Source organism: Gymnogyps californianus, chromosome Z (assembly GCF_018139145.2).
Source record: "Gymnogyps californianus isolate 813 chromosome Z, ASM1813914v2, whole genome shotgun sequence".
Taxonomy (NCBI): domain Eukaryota; kingdom Metazoa; phylum Chordata; class Aves; order Accipitriformes; family Cathartidae; genus Gymnogyps; species Gymnogyps californianus.
Window position 1 is genome coordinate 52,313,414 of NC_059500.1, and position 23,609 is coordinate 52,337,022.

Consider the following 23,609-nt stretch of genomic DNA (forward strand, 5'->3'; position numbering starts at 1 on the left):
GAAACGTAAATACCCGGCTAAGAAAGAACTGAAAGATTGCAGAAGACTATTTCAGTGTGCATTAAGTGTGAAATTGTGTGCGTTTTCTTCTTCTTTCTTTTAACTTCTGTGAGAAACAGTTAAATGGGAACTGAAAAAGGGTAACTCTTAGCATATATTTCAGATACAGCATGCTTTAGCATGTATAGGAATTAAATGTATGTACGTATTTTAGCAAAATAATAACAATAATAATTCTGGGATTCTGTACTTTATTTCTAACAGACAAAAATTGTCTACATTTTAGTTATGTTAGGCAGTCTTTCAGCACCAAAGATTTTTCCTTCCTTGTCTGTATTTGTTTTGTCCATTAAGTAGGAATTAAGTGACCACACTGACGTCTGTAGAAAATCATTAATTAGGACTTGGAAAGCTTTGCCTTCCCCTCTTCCAGCCAGTGAATAACCAAAGGCAGCAAATTATGTTCCAGTACAAATTTCGTTATGAGAGTGACTAACAATAAGTTCAATTCTTTTTTCCTGCTTTGGGCATTTTACTATACAATAAAAAGTATGTCTCTGTTCTTATATTTATATGGATCTATTTTATGGCACACACTGGGTATTTAAGATCTTAAATGTATACATTAATGCATACATTAGTGAGTACCCTTATTGGCCACAGTTCTTTCTTTCACTAGAGTAATATTTGTGGTGGAATATAAAATTGACTGGGAAGAAAGGCAGAATCAGTGCCCTGAGAAGGGGGAGGGAGGAGGTGCCTGTGTGGATGAGCTGTTGTCGTGGGTTAGCCCCGGTGGGCAGCTGAGCACCACACAGACACTCTCTCATTCCCCACACCCCCCACCCCCAGTGGAATGGGGGCAGAGGAAAGGAAGAATAAAAGCAAGAAAACTTGGGGGCCAAGATAAATAATAATAACAATAACAATAACAAAAATAATAATAATTCTTTAATAAGTGAAGGATAAGTGGAAGAAGAGAAAAAAAAAAAACCAAGACAAGTGATGCAAAGGCAATCACTCACCACCTCCCATGGGTAGACTGTGCCCAGCCAGTTCCTGAGCAAAAGATGGCTAACCCTCCTAAAAACCTCTCTTTTCCCTTTTATTGCTGACCATGATGTTATATGGTCTGGAATATCTCTTTGGTTAGTTTGGATCACCTGCTTGGTTGTGTCCCTTCCCAAACTATTGCATGCCTCCGATCTATTCACTGTGGGGGCAGAGTGAGAAACAGAGAACTCCTTGATGCTGTGCAAAAGCTGTTCAGTAAAAGCTGGAACATTAGTGTGTTATCAGCACTGTTTAGGTTAAAAATTCTAACACATATGAGCTGCTTTGAAGATAACAAACTCTATCCTAACCAGGCCCAGTACAGCTAGGGAGTCTATTTTATAGGCCCTTCAGAAATTTGCTCCTTTTCTGAAAGTCCCAGATACTAGTATCATAGAGTTATGTGGGAACCAGGGTTTGGTTTTGTTTTTTTTTCCCCTAGAGTATATGTCTAACCTTCATGGGTATTAAAAAACAACAACAACAAAAATAATGATGGTATTTACTTAAATATGGAATTTACTAAAAGTAGTAATGGTGGAATACACGTATGCGCCAACATCAGAAAGCAAAAGAAAAGAAACTAAGATGATACATTTCAAAAAGTCTTGTGAGTATTTTTTTAAGTTAACTTCATGACATTTTGAAGCACATCTCATGATCTTCAAAAGTTTTGAGTTTAAATTGCAGAGTTTTGCTCCCACAGAATTAGGAACAAATCTTTCTATTGATATGAGTATACTCTAAACTGTCTACAGCAAAATAGCCACACTAGAATACAAGAAGGTTGCTTGGGAATATTTTGAAATGTGCCTTATGGCATTGCCTTCCGGTACAATAAGCAGCAAATTCGTAGTAGAAAAACTGAAATTTAGAACTTTTTATATTACAGTATTTGGGAATTATAACAATCAGTCAGATGCAGCTTGCAGAAGCTGAAATGAAAAATGCTAAATCCAAGTTAGATATTTTAGAAGCATACCGCATTATAAGGCTGTAGAAAATCAGCAGTATGATCAGAGTTACTATTGTCACCATTGTATAACCAAAGGGTTTTTTTATTTACATATACTAATATATAGACATAAGTAACTTTAGTAAACCAGTATATGCCATGCAGGTAAAGATCTAGAAAGAAGTCAGAACTCAAACATTTTTTATATTAATTTTGACTCTTTTTTAAATTTTAATTTCTAAAGTTGACAGTGACACAAATACGAGTTTTAATTTGCTTTAAAAATAAACTTTTCAGCAATGTGAAATATTAGTTACACCTATAATAGTGTACTCTAGAAAAAGAAAACAAAATAAAGAGGGGAAACATAATATTTGAATATCCATGTGTCTCAGTGATTTAAAAGGCTTTTTGATCATAGGTGCACCTATTCTGTGCATATTGTTATTTAGAGGTCCAGGGTTATTTTTCAGATATATCACTGAACTAATAAATGAAGAAGTTCTTTGTTCCAAGCAAGGCAGGAGATCTTTAAATCTGATTATTATTATTATTAATACTGTTAGTAGTAGTGAGACAGAATCTACATGCTTCCATGATATGTTGACTCTCCACAAGCTTTTATGAGGCTTAGGGCTACATATTATTTTTCAGAACCAGGTAATCACCATAATTTAACCATACTTTGCAAAATGCATTCACATAGGGTCTGCATAAGATTTAATAGTCTAAATGGCTTATTAACTCACATTTCCAGCCAAGGCACATTTATGTTTTTAAACAAATAATGATAATTCTTTCTTAGTCTGTTTTCCTGCTAATAGGAAGATTTTTCTGAGGTACTGCAGAAAGAAGTACTGCCTACAATACACAAAACTAAACCCCAACCTTTAGAAAATGCACTTTATCTACCTAGTGAGCAATGACTAACTTCTTTACTTTTCTTGTGGGTAAAATGTCATTGGGGCATTTTTTAAAAGCCCTCAATAGTTAGCATGTTAGAGATATGGTTCTGTATACATCTATTTAAAGTATGTTTCCAGGCCAGTTCAAGTCAGGAAAATTGTTACTGATCATCTTTTCAGATTTAAACTGAACTAGGTGTAGTGATTAAGGAAGGACTCTCCAGCTCATGAACCTTTTACACTTCCTGTATCTGCATAAAAGAGATGTCAAACAGGTAAATACACTATATTTATATCCCAGGGCACTCATTCCACTTACAAGAAAGAATGACTAGATTAATGGTCTATATAAAAGCTCATGTAATGCTGTCTTTTAGCACTAAAAATTCCAAAGTTAGGGGCTTCATATTTTCATAGTTAACTGATATATATGAATTCCTGATTTTGCTACAAAAAATTCACACTTCTTGTTTTTCATCTACGAAAGCACAGGGCATCAACATAAGAGGCAGCAGACCTTCGTTGTAGATGTTATCAAAACTTTCCTTGGGAACAAAGGAGCTGGAATGACGATATGGAAGGAAATGAAGACAAAAATCTAGTTTTTTATGCCGCTTCGAGCTTATAAGATATCAGTGGTCATCTTTTGAGGACTCCAATATTCAGTATGCTTCAGAATTGGCTTGCAAGAGTGTTATGAGAATTTCCTACGTTTGCTACATTTGTTTATTGGGATTTATTTTTACCAGAGTAAGGAAATAGTCAAGAATTTAACTGATGAACAAGTCCTGTAATTTTGTATCTTTTACCCTTCCACAGTGCCATCTAAACACCCATGAATATTTGCAGGGGGGAGGTGGGGGGGTGGTATTGAAATAGGTACCCAATCACTCTAGGCATGCCACAGGGAGAGGAGCTTGTTTTACTACCAAGCCAGGTGATGGGGCCTGCAGCTTTCCTGCACAGTCTGAAATTCTGTGTAAGCCATGACTTGCACAAGGCGAACGAGCAGGGGTTGCTAGAGTGAGAGCAGAGCCGGGACAGCTGCTAGCACCTTCAGCAGCGGAGAGGATGGCAGAGTTGGGATTCAGCAGGGCTGGCATGGGGCACTGCCTGGGGGTCCCAGGAGTGGTGACTTCAAGAGGAGGGCATTGAACTTGTCCCCTTTCAAAGCTCCTTTTGAGAGATCCTCCTATGTGAGTAGTGGCAATGGGACCAGAGCGGCTACAGTTTGGGTTTTCATCTTTATCCAGTCACTGCTGGGTGGGAAGGCCCCAGAGACCCACAGATGCAAGCTGCCCACAATCCCCATTGTGCTGAGCTTACCACACCCGGGCTGGAGAGAGGAGGCTTTATGGAACAGTTCATCAGAGACCAGACACAGGACTACTGATGCTTGCCTACATGGGACAGCTGTTCTTTGAACAGGGGCTAAGTACCTCTTTCTGTTCTTAAGTCTCCCATGACAGGGAGTGCTGTCAGAGGAGTCTTTTCACATATTTGTGGCTTTCAGTTCTGTTGGAGTCTTATTCTGCTTTGTCCTCTACCCTTCTCTGCTGTCCAACAAGAGCTTGTGTTATTGCTTACCATTATCATTACACTGAATGTCTGGTCTGCCTTAAAACCAGCTAGGATCTAGTTAACTTAACCAGGTTGGTTCAGCCGTATCCAGTACCTTGTCAAAAGACAACATAGATTGCTAACCAACCCATGTACTTTTGCAGCCTTAAAGCTTTAGCCTCCCCCAGTGGCCACCCTGAGCTCCCTGCACAAGACAGCAGATCACTACTGCTCAGGAGAGCAGACTTTGGCCTCTTCAGGGATCTGCTTGGTAGAGTACCATGGGATAATGCCCTGGAGGGAAAAGGGGCTCAAGAAAGCTGGTTAATATTCAAGGATCACCTCCTCCAAGCTCAGGAGTGATTCATCCCAACAAAGAGGAAGTCAGGCAAAAACATCAGGAGGCCTGCATGGATGAACAAGGAGCTCCTGGACAAACTCAAACACAAAAAGGAAGCCTACAGAGGGTGGAAGCAAGGACAGGCAGCCTCGGAGGAAGACAGAGATCAAGTTAGGAAAGCTAAAGCCCTCACAGAATTAGATTTGGCCAGGGTCATCAAGGGCAACAAGAAAAGCTTCTAAAGGTATGTCGGTGATAAAAGGAAGACTAGGGAAAATGTGGGCCCTGTCTGGAAGGAAATGGGAGACCTGGTTACATGGGACATGGAGAAGGCTGAGGTACCTAACAACTTTTTTGCCTCAGTCTTCACTGGCAAGTGCTCCAGCCACACGGCCCAAGTCACAGAAGGCAAAGGCAGGGACTGGAAGAATGAAGAACCGCCCACCGTAGGATAAGATCAGGTTCGAGACCATCTAAGGAACCTGAACGTGCACAGGTCCATGGGACCTGATGAGATGCATTCACGGGTCCTGAGGGAACTGGCAAATGAAGTGGCTAAGCCAATATCCATCATATTTAAGAAGTCGTGGCAGTCCAGTAAACTTCCCATTTACTGGAAAAGGGGAAGCATAACCCACATTTTTAAAAAGTAAAAAGAGGAAGACTCGGGGAACTACAGTCCAGTCAGTCTCACCTCTGTGCCTGGCAAGGTCATGGAGCAGATCCTCCTGGAAACTATGTTAAGGCACATGGAAAATAAGGAGGTGACTGGTGACAGCTAACATGGCTTCACTGAGGGCAAATCGTGCCTGACAAATTTGGTGGCCTTCTATGACAAGGTTACAGCATTGGTGGATAAGGGAAGAGCAACTGACATCATCTACCTGGACTTGTGCAAAGCATTTGACACTGTCCCGCACAACATCTTTGTCTCTAAATTGGGAAGACATGGCTTTGATGGATGGACCAGTCAGTGGATGACGAATTGGCTGGATGATCACCCTCAAAGAGTTGCAGTGAATGATTCATTGTCCAAGTGGAGAGCAGTGATGAGTGGCATTCTACAGGGGTCAGTATTGGGACCAGCGCTCTTTAACACCTTTGTTGGCGACATGGACAGTAGGATTGAGTGCACCCTCAGCAAGTTTGCTGATGACACCAAGCTACGTGGTGCGGTTGACACACTGGAGGGAAGGGATGCCATCCAGAGGGACCTTGACAGGCTTGAGAGGTGGGCCTGTGTGAACCTCATGAAGTTCAACCAGGCCAAGTGCAAAGTCCTGCATGTGGGTCAGGGCAATCGCAAGCACAAATACAGGCTGAGCGATAAGTAGATTGAGAACAGCTCTGCAGAGAAGGACTTGGGGGTGTTGGTTGACGAGAAGCTCAACGTGATCCAGCAATGTGTGTTTGCAGCCCAGAAAGCCAACCGTATTCTGGGCTGCATCAAAAGAAGTGTGACCAGCAGATCGAGAGAGGTGATTCTCCCCCTCTACTCTGTTCTTGTGAGACCCCACCTGGAGTACCGCGTTCAGCTCTGGGGCCCCAATGTAAGAAGGACATGGACCTGTTGGAGTGAGTCCAAAGGAGGGCCACGAAGATGATCAGAGGGCTGGAGCACCTCTCGTATGAGGACAGGCTGATAGAGTTGGGATTGTTCAGCCTGGAGAAGAGAAGCTTCCGAGAGACCTTATAGCGGCCTTCCAGCACCTAAAGGGGCCTACAAGAAAGCTGGAGAGGGACTTCTTACAAGGGCATGTAGTGATAGGACAAGGGGCAATGGTTTTAAACTGAAAGAGGGTAGACTTGGATTAGATGTAAGGAAGAAGTTCTTTACTGTGAAGGTGGTGAGACACTGGAACAGGTTGCCCAGAGAGGTTGTGGATGCCCCATCCCTGGAAGTGTTCAAGGCTAGGTTGGATGGGACTTTGAGCAACCTGGTCTAGTGGAAGGTGTCCCTGCCCATGGCAGAGGGTTGGAACTAGATAATCTTTAAGATCCCTTCTAACTCAAACCATTCTATGATTCTATGTTTCCTTCAGTCATACAGTACATGCAGGAAAAAGCTGCCATGCTGGCACTGGTTTTGTTGATATCCAAATCACGCCCTGAAAGTGATTGCTGCTACTTTTAAAGCAAGGAGGAAAATTAGTCTGAGAAGGGGAAACAAGAGGAGACTGCTTAGTCCAAAAGTCAACTGTAGAAACCAAGAAAAACGGACGTATGCATCTGTGCTCCTCCGGTCTCCATGTCTTGTGCTATGAAAGCCCTACTCCTGGGTTGTGCCACTGGCTCTGTTGCAGTGTCTTGTCAGGGTAATGGTGAAATGCACTACCCACAACGTTGACTATGGGCTTGTGCATTTGGAGGCTATCCTGAGGTCCAACATTTTTTGTTTTTAGCACGCATTTTTCCCAGCACTGGTGTTCTCAGGCTAGGCCTTGCTCCAGGAGATATGTCTGTAAAATTCCAGATCTGTAAGTCCAGGCACATTCTTTAAGATACTGGCCTGGAGAAAAGCTTCCTGAATGTCCCACATGGGCCCCTTCTGCATGCCCAGATGCCATCAGAAAATGTTTTTTTGTGATACTGCTTTTTCTAACAGCACATCATAAGAGGGGAGGAGTAAGGAAAGTATATGGTGGATTGGCAGTAGGGTAGTGTGTAAAGTATGAAGACTGCTGGGACAGATTGCTGTCCTGAAGTAAATGAACTTATGCACAGACAGTCAGGATGTACTAAAGTGCAAAGATACAGTATTCAAATGTGAATTGTGTTTCTTTCAAATTTTCCTACTGAAGGGAGTCCCTTCACTATCCAATCCAGAATACGAACTAATATGCTGGAAGAAGAGGGGAAATGAGAAATTTTAGTCTCCAATGCAGTTCAAAGATAATTTGATATAACAGAATAGGCAGAGTCAATGTACCTTTTCAGTGATTCTGAAAAAAATATGAAGGAAAGATAAGAGGTCTCCCTGTCTGTGGCAGAGCTATATGCCGAAAGTAACGTGAACAACGCAGTCACTGCAATGGCAGTGCTTGCTGCTTCAAAACACCCCATTTTCTGATTTTATATTAGAAAAAGTATCCAACCCAACTTAAACATATAGAAAACAGTGGAAAACTATATTTGGCATATGCAAAATTTTGTAGTCCAGAAGAGATAGATGTAAGATCTACCCTTTAGTTGACATGGTTTAGTGTTTAGCTCAGACAAGTGGAAAAGTCTATAACTTCATACATCATAAAGAGACTAATCTTGTCATAGCTATAGTTGAAAAGGGGTAGTACCTAAAGTTATCAAGTCACTGTTGTTCTATTTTTATTTCACAGTTTTTTGTTCATTTCTGTGAAAAAGAAAAGCATGTATGATAGACCATACTTACAAACTGTGTTATGGCTATGAAACTGATTTGGCCCTTTTTAAAGTACATGTTAGAAGGCTAGATGGTTAGCTGTTAGCTGATCATTCACTCCTGCAACTGAAAGACTGCTTTAATGTGTGGTGGGTTGACCCTGGCTGGATGCCAGGTGTCCACCAAAGCCACTCTGTCTCTCCTCTCCTCAGCTGGATGGGGGAGAGAAAATATAATTAAAGGCTTGTGGGTCGAGATAAGGACAGGAAGGTCACTCAACAATTACCATCATGGGCAAAACAGACTCAACTTGGGGAAATTAGTTTAATTTATCACCAATCAAAATCAGAGTAGGATAATGAGAAATAAAAACTAAATCTTAAAACACCTTCCCCCCACCCCTCCTTTCTTCACGGGCTCAGCTTTGCTCCTGATTTTCTCTACCTCCTCCCCCAAGCTGCACAGAGGGATGGGGAATGGGGGTTGTGGTTAGCTCATCACACGTTGTCTCTGCCACTCCTTCCTCCTCACACTCTTCCCCTGCTCCAGCATGGGGTACCTCCCACGGGAGACAGTCCTTCACGAACTTCTCCAACATGGGTCCTTCCCACAGGCTGCAGTTCTTCATGAACTACTCCAGCGTGGTTCCTTTCCACGGGGTGCAGTCCTTCAGGAATAGACTGCTCCCATGTGGGTCCCCCACGGGGTCACAAGTCCTGCCAGAAAACCTGCTCCAGCGTGGGCTCCTCTCTCCATGGGTTCACAGGTCCTGCCAGGAGCCTGCTCCAGTGCAGGCTTCCCACAGGGTCACAGCCTCCTTCATGCTCCAGCGTGAGGTCCTCCATGGGCTGCAGGTGGATATCTGCTCCACCGTTAACCTCCATGGGCTGCAGGGGGACAGCCTTCCTCACCATGGTCTTCACCACGGGCTGCAGGGGAGTTTCTGCTCCAGCACCTGGAGCACCTCCTCACCCTGCTTCTTCACTGACCTTGGTGTCTGTAGAGTTATTTCTCTCACATATTCTCACTCCTCTCTTTGGGCTGTTGTTGTGCAGCAGTTTTTTCCCCTTCCTAAATACGTTATCACACAGGCGCTACCACTGTCGCTGATGGGCTCGGCCTTGGCCAGCAGTGGGTCCATCTTGGAGCTGGCTGGTATTGCCTCTATCAGACATGGGGGAAGCTTCTAGCAGCTTCTCGCAGAAGCCACCCCTGTAGCCCCCCTGCCACCAAAACCTTGCCACGCAAACTCTATACATAATATTTAAGACATCTAGAGTACATGTGCAATAGAATTTGATTTTGCATAAAAATCTTCTGGCATCTCTAAGTGAATACTCAACCTTTTCTTCCACTGATCTCCCAGTTTATTGTCTGAAATCATTATGTGTGACATGATTTAGCTGTGGCGTATCACTTAAAAATGTACAGATATTAATGTCCTGTCATTTTTATCTACAGTGTAATAAACTTACTGGTATCTATCTAGTGCCCTTAATTTCACCGGAGTTCGGTGAGGACTAAAATATTCCACACTTTGCAAGATTTTTCCTGTTGTAAATATTCATCGTACTCTAGGTCTCTGGAATTTAAGCAAGATGATTTTCTGTACACCTTAGAGTACTATCCTGCAGACCTTTGCAATCGGTCATAACAATTCTCAGCAAGTAAGCTTTGTTGATTTCAACATGGCTCCTCATAATATTAAATGCTTGCAAAATTGAGCCTTTAGTTTATGTTTTCACTTGCTGTGTCTTGAACAGTGAAGACATGCTGCAGAAAATCTGGTTAGGTAACAGCAGCAAGACTTGTAATATGAAATACCAGTCAGACTGCTTAAAGTCAGTAAATGTAAGGAAACAAGTGGCAAATTTCCAAGAATAGCCACCTAATACTGCTATAGCAGGGAAACTAGTAGTCTAAACAGTACCTGCAGCTAAACTGAAGAATCTGTGTAGGAATATGATGTTAGCTGAAGGAAAGAAACTCATAAAGATCAGTGTAAGCAGTTCTCTAGCAGGTACAACATTAACCACATCTCATTCCAAGAAAGATCAATGCCAGGTATGTAACATGTGACTAATACCAGTGTTCCCGTTGCAGGAAGGTAGTCAGGAGGAATCTGAATTTCACCTGAAGTTAGGGGCAGCATGAAACAGAGAACAGGACAGGTGGGAACTGGGGGGCGTGAGGGAATTCAGAGCAAAACAAGATGCAGGATTTAAGCTACAGGACTGTTATCTGTTACAAGGATGGTACAAGGATCGTCCTTATTCCATATTTCTTTCCACTAAAGGGGGGATAATATTATTACATCTTTTCTTACATCACATCAGCTATATGTATCGTTCAAAAGCAAGGAGAAAAAGGCATGTGAATTTTTCACCCTTCCTTTCACATTTTTATTTCTGATATTAAACAAATACTGTTATTTATAATAAAACAAACAGACTGAAGTACGGAAAAGATAAGTCAAAAAATATTCATTGCAAACCTATCAAGACTTTTAATGTTAAAATTCAGCAGTGTACACAGGTCAAGAGCAGGGCATAGACATCTTGGCAGCAGTGTTACAAAATTACCTCTATGTTCAGCTTGCTTGTCAGTACCAGAACAACAGTCCAAGCATGACAGTACCTAAATCTGGCATGTGCACATTTGTATCCATAGCACTTTTTATTGCTTTATATTTAATATGTGATATACCTTCATTCATAAAATTATAGCAAGATATTTGTATTCCCATACAAGAACATTAGCAGCTAGGCTCCATTTAGTGTCGTTTAAACATAAGCACACTGTTCACTATGTTAAGTATGGGTTTGGAGGCAAATATGAAAGTTCGGTATTATGAAGAGTATTCTCCCATGGTTTTATTCTCACTCACGATAGAACATTTCATAAATGTTACTAAGCCTCTTCCCTTGTGTAAGTATATTGATTGTATATGTGTAGCTCTTTATCTCTTTTGCAAATAAATCTCATGTACTGGAGAAATAGGAAATGCAAAAGACCATCTGGGCGTCGTTGACCCACTCTTCTCAAATCTGGCAAACAGTTGTACAGCATAAGGTTTATTTATTTCAGGGTATATATTCCACTAGCCTGATACCTTAGAAAACATACTCAGGGGAACTCTGTATTTTTTTAGTATGTCGGTACAGAATTTTCACTAGAATTGTACTCCTGAATGAGCTATTTTTTCCAAGTATGATTTGTTCACCTTGGTATTTTCAAAGCCTCACAGACAACCCTCAACAATAAAGGTGTTTGGTGTTAGAAGCTTGAGACTTGAGACAGCTGAAAAATGAATACTTAATAACTTAATAATGTCTAATCAGTCATTTGTTCTGGGAGGAAATGTGATTAAATTAGTATTAGATAACTGTATTTGGATTTAGCTTAAATGTATACCAGTTCCTCCATTTGCTGGAGGACCAGAGAGAAGTAGAAAGATAATTCTGCTATATTTGGATCTCCCCTATTGTTTAACCAGATGCTTTAGTTCCCTAGGTTAGAAATATATTTAGAGAAAATTACTGATACTAACTTCCTATTCAACACCAGATAAAATTGTGACAGTGTTAAAAGAAAATCTGAATTAAAGTATATTCTACTGGATTTGTTCACTTGGAGGAAACTTAAAAGTAGTCCCAAACTCCCAAACATTTCAAACTGTCTGACTATTCTTTTTGTTTGAACGAAAACAAATGTAAACTCTGAAAATACACTAAATAATTTTAAAATAGTACAATTTGTGAAAAAAATGCACTACGCATGAAATTACTATGAGAAATAAAACATAATTGCCTCTAGACCAAGACAACCATTATTTGCTTGTCTGTGATTATCACCATTGTTAGTTCACGGTCAGAAATATATGCCAAGCAGACATGCTATGAGACTCTGGGACAGATTTTCATTTATGACCTGACTGTTTTAAACATTCTGCTTTTGGGAAGGAAATCAGTTCTGGCCATAACAGTGAGCAGAAAATTCCACTGAGGTGGAGGGAGGCTGAGGCAAATGAATCTGGCTTCTGCACTGTGCAATGAGATACAGTGGGCCTCTGTTCAATACTGAATCTGGGAAGAGTCTCAGGTTGGTTTAATTCACACTGATACTAGCCTTATTCAAGTTCTGTCTGGTATAACTCTTTTTTGTAGAATAAGTTGGCCTAAATGCTGATATATTGTGGTAATTTCTTTGTACCAGAAGATAGAATAATGTCATGGCTGGACTTTCTTGTCCCAGTGTGGGACAAAAAGCTTATCCTAGATTGTCAGTACTGCTGCTTTCACAAAAATTTTTACCAAGAGGACTGGTTTATTGTCTGCAAGGAGCAATGAATTAGGTCTTAAGATTTCTTGGAAATATGGCCCACATACATATAATTAATTTATTAACTTTAAGAATCAGGTGTGATGAAAAAGTGTAACTCCATGATCAGGAGCACAACTGGTATAGTCATATTAGTTCTGGATAGCATGAATTTCACTTCTCTGAGCTGACCTGAAAAGTTAAACTGGTACTCCACTGAATGCTTTCTGTGTATATCTGTTTCCTTCTACGTATTCAATCCTCTCTCCCTGATCATTATGCAAAAAGTCTGGTTTTGTGTCAAGGGAAATTCTGATTTGGCCTGATGAGATTCTTTTATGATGTTGTGAGGGCCACAAAAGACTATAGCTCTAACTGACAGATTGACCAGAAAAAGAAATTCAATAAGCTAAGAACAAAATCTGCCAAATTTTATTTTTATTTTACCGTTAGAAATTATTAAGAACAACAATTTGAGTCACATTTTATCTGTTGTAATCTAAAGGATCATTAAAGCAGAGTGTTTTCACTTTGCTAGCAGAAGTTGCTCTCACATAGGATTCTTCCTAAGAGGAGTAAAGTAATGAGAAACCAGCCAGAAGGAAGTTGTAAAAGATTAGAAGAAAATGCTTTCTTCCACGGAGTTGGTTTTATGTTATCTCCATTGGTTTTACAGTAATAAAACTTCAATACATGACTTTTTTATCATACGCAAAATTAGTAGCATAAGGAGGTTAATACTCCTGGAACACAGGTTTCAGAGCAGTAATACTTCAGCTGGTTTTCATTCTTATTTGACAATAGATACTCATAAAACACATCTTTGTGAGGAGCACCTGAGGAAAAATACTATCTATAGTCATTGTCAAAATGCAACCCATGTCAGGATTGTAAATCCTAATAGTCTTGTATTTTTGATCATTAAATCATAGCTGTCTTTTAAAACTTGTGGGAAGCCTGGAAATCCTGGAGTCTTATTCTCCATTTCTTTGCACTTAGCACAGTTGCAGGCATCCTGTGCAGGAGAGGTAGAATATTGTCCTTCACAGTCATAGTGCTTGGATGTGGCTGACTTGGCTTAAACTTTGGCAAGGAGACTCTTCTGCAACATGTAGAATAATAAATGTTGGCCTTTTAGACGTTACTGTTACACAGTTAGAAATAACTTACACAAAAAATACCAAAAAAGTAAAAATATATCATCTGTCCCTCATCCAAGACAAAAACACTCCTGAGTAGCTCTATCAAGACAAAAGAGAAAACAGTGTTTTTAATGCAAGATATCATTTAACTGAAGGTATGAATCTAATAGAAGAGATCTTTAGCTTCTCTATGCATACCTTGAACAACAAGTAAATTTACAAGAGATGTGATTCCATACTGGACACAAAGTTTAGACTTTCAGAATAGACCTTGATGGAAGGTGAGGCAGAGGACACCGCATATTCTCTTGAGGATATGCATCGAGTGGGTGATTTTAAATTACTAATTCATACAGGAAAAAGAATGTTTTATTCCCATAGGTAGCTATCTCAATGTCAGAGGGCTCACAAGGGACAATGGTGACACCCAGAAAAGCAAATAGATCCTGCTTATCAGCCTAAGAGAGAAAATGAGCACTGAAATACAATTTACCATTCCAAAACAAGAAATCTGTGGAAGAACGTCACATGTCTACTCTTTTGTGAGAGGTTTTAATAGTTGCTCTCATAACCTCCCAGCAAATGAAAGAGACGAAATACGTTTAGGACTGCCTCCTAAGGCCTTCTTGAGAAAATACGGCATATGGGCATTCTGAGATCTGGCCACTGACCACACTCCCTGAAAGATCTAGGCAGCATTTCAATCTCCAGGGCAGCCCACTGAGCTGGCAGAGAGCTCTGCACTGAAATTCTTAGATAGACCTTGCAGAATGCGTCCTTTTCAAAAATCTGTTCTCTCTTTCATTTGAGATCCAACATGGTAACAAGTGGCTCACTCATTATTTCAGGGGAATTTAGCCAGGAAGTTTAATTAATCCATTTCCTTTAGGGAATAGTAATGGAATGTTTCTTATCCCTTGAAATGTTATATTAAATATATAGCCTATGCAAACTAATAAAATGAGCCAGCCAGCCTGGAATGACTTCTTGTTAGACTTGAAAGATACGCAGTGCTTAAAAAGCTAAAGAATAAATATTACTTTTAAGAAGTGATAAAATGAAACAAAATGCATGAAATGAAATGTATGAAATCAGACTGTACAATATTCTAGATCCTCAACCATTTTCTAATGGAATGTGATGCGCCATTTTCTCATTGGTGTATTTTCCTAAAAGTGAAAAGAGTATAGTATTACAGAGCTTAGAGTTTTGTACGCTCCCAGCTCCTCCCCAGCATTTTCCTTCTGTATACACAGAAAAATAGGAGTGTAGACTGAATTTCTGTTCTACTGATGACAAGAAAAACTACTGCCTCCACTTGAGCTCCCTGTTTCTTTACTAATGTCCTGGTTTCGGCTGGGACAGAGTTAACTTTCTTTTTAGTAGCTGGTACAGTGCTGTGTTTTGGATTTAGTGTGAGAATGATGTTGATAACACTCTGATGTTTTAGTTGTTGCTAAGTAGCGCTTATCTTAAGCCAAGGACTTTTCAGTTCCCCATGCTCTGCCAGCAAGCAGGTGGGCAAGGAGCTGGGAGGGAGCAGAGCCGGGGCAGCTGACCTGAACTAGCCAAAGAGGTATTCCATACCATGGAACGTCATGCCCAGTATATAAACAGGGGGGAGCTGGCCGGGAGGCGCGGATCGCGGTTCGGGAACTAACTGAGCATCGGTCAGCGGGTGGTGAGCAATTGCATTGTGCATCACTGGTTTTTTTTCTTCCCCCCCCCCCTTCTTTTGTTGCATTCCTTTTCATTACTATTATTATTATTTTTCATTATTACTATTGTTAGTATTATATTTTACTTTAGTTATTAAACTGTTCTTATCTCAACCCACGAGTTTTACTTTTTTTTTCCTTTGCTTTCCTCCTCCTCACCCCACTGGGAGGGGAGGGGAAGCGGCTGCGTGGTGCTTAGTTGCTGGCTGGGGTTAAACCACGACAACTAACATCAATCCTAATGTTCTCTTTTGCTGCCTCTGGTGTTATCTTCTGTCCTCCTTAGCAACTTTGTTCATTTCTTGCCATATAGCGTCATGAATGTCTAGAATCTTCACTTCAATTCCCCTTCCTGGATTTCATGGAAAGTAACACAGTTAATCATACCTTTCCAGGTGTGTTTCCTCAAAGCTGCTAATAAGAGCTTTCTGCTTTCAAGAATATCATCTGCCTTTAGTTATTTCTTCCTAAGCATTCTCCAAAGGGAAACACTTGAGACATCGTAGCACCTGGAAGGCTGTTGTCTTATCCGTATTATTTCCAGGTAGCAGCAAGAGTAGGCACAATACTGCAAAGGAAGGTGAGATGAGAGGTGGGGCAGGCAGCAGAGATCCCCTGTACCTGTTCAGGGCCAGCCCAGCAGGTCTCTGACAGTGGACAGGGTCATCAGAAGCCCAGCAACCACCAGGCACATCCACAGTGATGAGGCAGGTCCAAGCCCCAGCTGGGAGGTCAAGTCCCCAGGTCAGCATCCAGGTGCTGGCAATTATTACTGAGGATTCTGTTCGAATGGGATTTCCTCTGGGTTTTGTTATTTCAGTACATTTTGCTAGGAACTGATTCTGCATTTTGAGTCAGATGGAAAAAAAGATGAAGGAAGAAAATTTTCTTTGGTATGGGACTTGAATGGCAGGGCTGTTATTCTTTGTCTGATGCTGTCTGGCTCAACTCCTGTATATGTACGTGAGTTAGCTGAATGAAAATATTCGTTGTTTAAAAGAAGACTTTCATTCAAAAATTAAAAAAGATATATGTTGACTGAGTTACAAGAGATCCTTAAAGGAATATTAGAAAGCAAACTAAAGAAGTTTCCAAAATAAATGAAATAGACACAAAATGGGACTGGAGTGGAGAGGTTAAAGACATAGTTTGCTGAGGTCATTGAGATATTTAATGTTCCATGTGGTTTCACTCACAGCAGTATTAGAGGCTACAGACAAATGTTTGGAATGGGTTAGCACAACTTCTTGCTTTCATTCTGTGTATTCCATTTCCTTCATTTTCTCAATTTCCTCACCTTTTATACCACTGGGGAAGCCCAAATTTAGTAACTGAACTTCCTTTCCCTGTTTCTCATTTTACTTATAGAAGGTGGTAACAAAATCATCTGAACTGGAAACATTTTCCTCTCACATTCTAGTTTTTTTCTGGTCAGCTATCTAGTTTTCTGGTCTTTTGATTTGCTTAATCCCTTTCAACATATTTCTGAACTTTTCAGAAGGTGTATGGTCTCAAGCTTATTCGTGATTTAAGAGTAAACTGTTGGCCTCTTCTGGCAATGAAATCTGGCCATCTTAAAATAAATGAATTTGGACTAACAGAAAAAAGAATTAACTTTCACGTTGGTTTCCTCTGTCTCACAGGGAATATTTTTTTTCCTTTTTTTTTTAAATTCCTCTGAGAAAATTGAGATATTTTTGTCTCTGATGATAGCAGCAATCAGTAAAAAAACAATTAGGACGGACTACAGTTATGTCTTTACACAGTGTTGTCAGGTTCAGAGTTCCTAAAATATGTATTCCTGAGGTTAAGCTCTCCGGGCAAGTATCTAGAGTTTCTAAGCTTTATTCACATTTAGGAAATCTGGGCCAAGATATTTCAAATTTGGGTTTTATCTTATTCTCTAGAGTAGAATTAAACTTATTCCATGAGAAATTGGAAGAAAAATAGAAAGACGTTTCCCAAATAGGCCACATGACACATCTTTGATCACTAGGACCAGAGCACTTTCAACCATCTGAGAAGAGGCAAAACCTAAGAGAAGAAACAGCCTAAATTAGTTCTCATAATATGTCTTTACTTTTCCTCCTTTATTAAAGCAGACTTGTTTGCTTCCTTGTATTGTTAGGCATTATTTTTCTTATTTTGAGAAATGGCTTATAAAGTCAACTTTAAGAATACTACTCTGCTCCATTTTCAGAGGGCAGAAGAGTGCCTACTAGAAGGCCAAAAAAGCAAGAGTTCTCCAAGATGGCTCTTGAAGGAAGGAAAGTGAAGCAATGGTTGACCATTATGTCACTTTTGTATGACTGCTTCATAGATAGCAGCCTCTATCCAATTTTTTTCAAAATCTCTTGTAAAGGGTTCTTGATTAAATAAATTAATGGAGGAGGGGTTGTAGCTGTGCCTTGTATCCTCTTAGTCCTTTTCTAGAAGGTAGCAGGCAATGAAAATTTGACTCCTACACAATCCTTTCCATGATATGTGGCATCATGCAGTGGGGTATATTTATTTTGTGTTAAGCAGAGTTTCTCTGTTACCTTTTGGTCTAGAGTACACAGTATATGAACAGTAGTTTCTACAGAAAGCAATACTAACCAGAAGTGACAACCTTCTGCTGTCCCACGCCAACACAAATTGTGCACTTTCATAGTGCTGTGGAAATGAAAGCATATCACTGTTAAAACAAAACATGTTACCAAGGGTAAATTTCCAAGGCACCTGTCTGAACCCAGTGTTCCTTAGTACCCCTTGCTTTTTCTCATGAATTCTAGTGCCAAAATTGAGGAGCTGCAGAGTTGTAGTCATATTTGGGAGCAGATGGTCAAACCCACTGCTGTGTCCAAGTAGGCTGGTGGGCATAGTTATCTGATGTGTTTAGAGATATGATAGCAAGCCAAGCATCTCTCTTTACTCACCACCTAGGGATACACTCTCAAGTAAAGAGAGATCCCCCTCTGAGTAGACTAGTTACCAGATTTAAAAACATTTGCTGAATGTTTGCTGAATTGTATTTGTCCCTAGAAATAACAGTTTAATAGCCTCATTTTCACAGCTACTTTTTAAAGTGCATTCCTAAAAAGATGCTAAGTGTAAATATGTAAGGTTCACATCAGCACCATGCTGTATTTTGAATATTTCACAAGTTTTGCCTAAGAAGAGACACTGTGACCCCTGTTCCATGACATAATTGGACATCTGCTTGCTAAGCCAGCTGACTCAATTAATTCTAAAGGTGGTTCCTGGTAGGGAAGAGGAAACAACCATTGGCAATTTCCTGATGAACTTATCCAAGTGGGTATTCCCAATTTCTGTCTAACATAAGGCCAAAATAAAATTTTGTTTTCTAAAACATGGTTCATTATTTTTTGCAATGCTTTCCAGATTCACAAATGTTACCATCTCCAGATCTAATTAATTCAGACCAGAAAAGCAATGTGTTCGATCTCAACTTGTGGATGACATAGTGATTTGTCCAGTCAACAAGATGATAATTGGCGTTTACCTCATTCTATGCATAGAAACTATGCACCACAAAATAGTAAACCTTGCCTCCATTACACAACATGCAATTCTAGTTGCACTTCTGCTGTTCTTCAAAACTGGACACTTTTATTCTGGAAGACATAGCTCAGTACTACAGAAGTGAGTCTTGATATGCAAATATCACTCTGTAAATGCTCCCTGAAAATATACTACCTTTGAGGAAATGGTGGCATCAATTATTTAGCCTTTGTGCTGTTCAGAAGGAACTTAGCTAACAAAAGTTTCTTAAGACTTTATAATCAAATCTGAGTATGAGTATTTTCAGACAGCTTAGGACTGAAACGTTTTATTTTGAAAACAACTTTATCTAAGACTGTTTAAGGTAAGATCAGGCCACAGTTTGAAGTGATAGAATCAGTTAAATGGATTTCAGCTACTGTTTAGATGTTCATCTACAATACATGGAAAAACTATTGATTCACTGTGCCATTAGAATTAGGATTAGACAAAAAATTATGATTAACGTAGGAAGTCAGGGAATTATACCTACCCCTCCTTGCAGGATGGCAAGGAACACTTGCAGGAAGCACTTGTGAGAATGCTGATTACTTAGCACAGGACAATCTGTTGATCCATGTAACTTCTAGTGATACCCTTATAACACAGACCAGTGAAAATTAGTTTTAGTTCATGAAACAAGTAGGTGCTTGTGAAAGTTACATTCTAGGTGCAGCTTTCCTGAAGCAAAAATCATTGTGAATATGCAAGAGCTCACTTTGGCTTTCAGCCCAACCTCACCACACGTGACAAAACGGTGTGGAAAAGTGTATAGTACAGTCTTCAGTACTGAGTCACACACTTTGGATTTGTTTGTATTGTGGTCTACCGGCGCAAAGTTTGCAAAGCTCCAGAGAAAAATGAAAGGAAAATTGCCTTTTTTTCACATTTGCATGGGTTTGATTGCTTATCTTTGTTTATGAAATAAAACACCAGTAACATTCAATACTCTGTCATTATCTGACATAGCATTTGGCACATATAAGTACGAGACAGCAGTCTGAATCACTTCTAGCTGGCTGACTATATGAAATGCTGTTTTGTTAATTATCTTTAACTATATTAACGTATGTAATTATTATTATCATTATCATTAGAGTAGGAATATTATTTATATATAAATAAATGTGTGTGGTCTTAGCAGCTTTTGGTAATTTAGGAGTTTCAGCAGTATTATCACCACACAGCACAAAGAAATTATTTGAGCTTTACATGAGCTAAAGTGTGATGTGTAATATTCAACTATAAGCTATCCTGTCAGCTAAATATGAATCATTTCAATGCATTCTACAGAAGGGCTAAGAAAGGAATATGCAGATCCAAGCAAGATTCAGATCAGGTTTTGCTGTAAAATCTTGGTGCTAGGAATTTCACAGCTAGTGAGTCACCATTTAGTAGAAAAGTGTCTACCGATTTCCCGTTGATGCTCATCCTCTTTCACAAATATGTGAAGCAGGAGAACATGGAATTCATAACATGACAATATTCATTAAAAGAGTTGTGTTTTGGAAGAACAAAGGAAAACCAGGTTCCAGGTTGAAGACCTTACTTGAGTCTCTGGCTGTGCACATAGGATAGCATGAAACAGTTGTACTGAAACAGATTGGTTCATTCAGCGTTACCAGCTACATGCAACATAAGTAGCCTGGTGCCATATGCTTCCTACGGCAGCTAAACCTAGCCCTCTAATAGAGCGTTTCTAAACTGTTTAAAGGGACATTAACTACTTCTCATACAGTTGGGAATTGTTGTGTCAGCAGTTCTATCCAAGGGCATACCGCACTGTTAGCACCAATAGGTGCAGTTGTAGGATTATTAGGGATAGGTAATTATGGCTTGTGGTGTCAAAACCTGCATCATTTTGCTTGCAAATAGTGATTCAGTGGGAGCCAGAATATCTTATATATCACGATCAGAGTTTTATTTCTGGATTTCAATTTGTTTCTTCTTGTAGCCAAAGCTTTTGTACGCAAAGGCCACGGGACTGAGTATAATCAAGGTATCACACGTGCATTGAATATTTAACTGGATTTCTCAAGGAGGAGCAGGAACTCCATAATGGAATGCAAGTTGTTTGTTATCAGAAAAGAGGGGATTTGCTGTTTGGTTGTTTTTCGTTCTGTTCAAATAGCAAGAGGAAAATTCATGTTTCAGCTTCTTTATTTTATTTTATTTCTTTCCAGAAGGGATAATTTTTTTTAATATATATTTATTGTCTTTTGAATAGTTTTCATTATCAAGACACCTTGAAAGTCTGTCCTCCTTATTCAGTAGAGTTGCAAAAATAGTTCACGAGGTTCCCAGTTGCCTAAAACACAGTAGTGTTTGTTGGAAAGCAAGCAGCACGTTGGCTCAGTCTAGCGATTCAGAGATGAGGAAGCTTGTTATGGGTAACTTCGCCCTAAGCAGTAGATACCCTTGCATTTAGAAAAAAGTAAGAACTGCAATGTACAGTAAAAGCAACTGGCCTTCTGTGTCTACAAATACTGAAAAATGTGTGCAGCTTTTTCAAAAGTAAAAAGGACTGCAGTTGCAACCGCCTTGCTGAGACAAACAGGCAACTATAGAGAAAAAATGTTAGAACTAAACATCAAATGTTGGTGATCTCATTCAATTGCAGCATTTTTTGTAAGTGGCTTTGGTTCCTATTAAAGTGCAATTGATAATGAGGACATTATTTTTCAATTAATAGATAAAATTAAGGACTCAAATATTTACAAATGGATTTATTTTGCGATTAGGGGAAAAAAAAAATCATTCTGCAACAAAGAGTTGCTCCTCCAGGTAGCTAAGAAATCGTTTTTACTCTCTGGGCTGTTTTTTGAATGAAGCAGCTACATCTTAAAGTGAGAATTACTGCAGTAGATCTTTGTGCTTCTGAAAAATATTTAAAATGATTGCTGCCATAAAATATTCAATTCCACTTTCACCCCTCACCAAATGCTGCCTTATCAGACAGGTTTTGATAAAAGACTATGCCATTTCTCCTTTGAACACTAGGGATATTAATACTTATATTACCTGCCTCTAGGAATGCTGTGAGAGACGATTATTAATGCTTACACAATAAAGCACTACAGCAACAGAAAGCATTGTAGTATTGAAATGTGAACACATAGGCAGTGTGCACATTTCTTTATTATGAAAGTGTCAGTTCCATTCTTAAAACCGAGTTGAAATTTGCATATCATAATAATATGTCAGTAAACGTTGATCGGTAAAGAAAACTTTTATTCAGATTTATTCATGCAGGTTTTCTGATTCCTATAAATAGCCATTTGTAAGAAGGTATGTTTATATAAATCAGGAACATGTCTGATTAGATTTAGCAATAAATCCACAAGCTAATTTATGAAACTTGAATTTCTGAAATCATTAATTTCTTCAGGTCATTTCAAGCAAGTAACCAATTAATTTATCCAAATTATTCAAACAGGATTTCTGTGTTTCTCAGATCTGATGTGGCAACTTAGTGCTGTTCTAAGTATTTAGTACTGTTCTGGCAAAAAAAACCCCACAGTCTTCTTAATTCCTTTTTTCCTTCACTCTCTCACTTGACTGAATGAAGCATAGAAAGGCTTTTCGTGTAGTCTTTCAACATCTCCCATTCTATCATCTGGGATCCCAAGGAAGAAGTTGGCAATATGGAAGGAAAGAGCAGCGGAGTAACTCTACAGAAAATGACTGGGTTTCAAGCATGCTGTACCTCAACCATTTGAAATAAAACCATGATACGGAGGGAGATATGGAAAGCTATTATAAGAATATAAACTTGAAACACTGCAAAATTCACGCTAGAAAAGCAGTTTCAGAGACTCCCTTTACTTTGAAACCAAGGTGATAGCTGCATACTCTTTGCCCTAAGTAACAGGATTCATGAAGCCTAACTTCACCTGAATAAGGGTGTTATTTCCACATCCACTTGGGAATAATTTCAATAGTGCAGGAATCCTCACTGTATTTTACAAGGTCCCATTAGCTAAGCCCATCAGACAGGTTCAGCTCAAAATGTCTTTTTGTATTTTCAAGGTTTAGGCTTTGAATTTCACAAAGATAGCTTTTGTAAGATAAACATTTTGAAATTACTGGTACACCCATTCAGAGGTAAATACTAGAAACACAGTAGTTTACACAGCAGTTCAGCATTTCTCAGATCATGATTGGCATCAGAATTTGTAGAGATAATGGAGAAAGTATTGAGAGGATGTTTCGTACTTGATGAAAGAATCAGTTTGGTTGCAATTTCACACCCATCAACTCTCTCATGCCAATTACAAACATGAGGAGAGAAAAAAGCCCTATTCTTCATTGCTGCCTTACCACTAATTTGCTAGGTGCTCATCATTGCTACAGTTCTTTAATCTCTAGTAGAATGTGTTCTTTGAAATCTGTGTGTTTTAAACTTTCTGTCTCTAGGTTCCCGCAGCTTGTCAATTTGTGCCCCAAACTGTGCTTCCTAAGACATCTTTCATTCTCATCTTTCCTTTTCTCAGTCTGGCATCTAAATGTGGACCATTTTTTTGCATTTCACATGATGTGCAGCCTTGATCCCTCTTCATAAATGTTTGTCGTTGGTCTTCCATCATTTACCCTTCCATCACAAACTTACAGATATCCCATTAACACAAAAGTAACAGAAGGTAAACATTGCAACATAATTTTTCCTCCAATTTTCCTTTATGTTTTTTTTGGTCATCTTTTCAAGAATTAAGAGG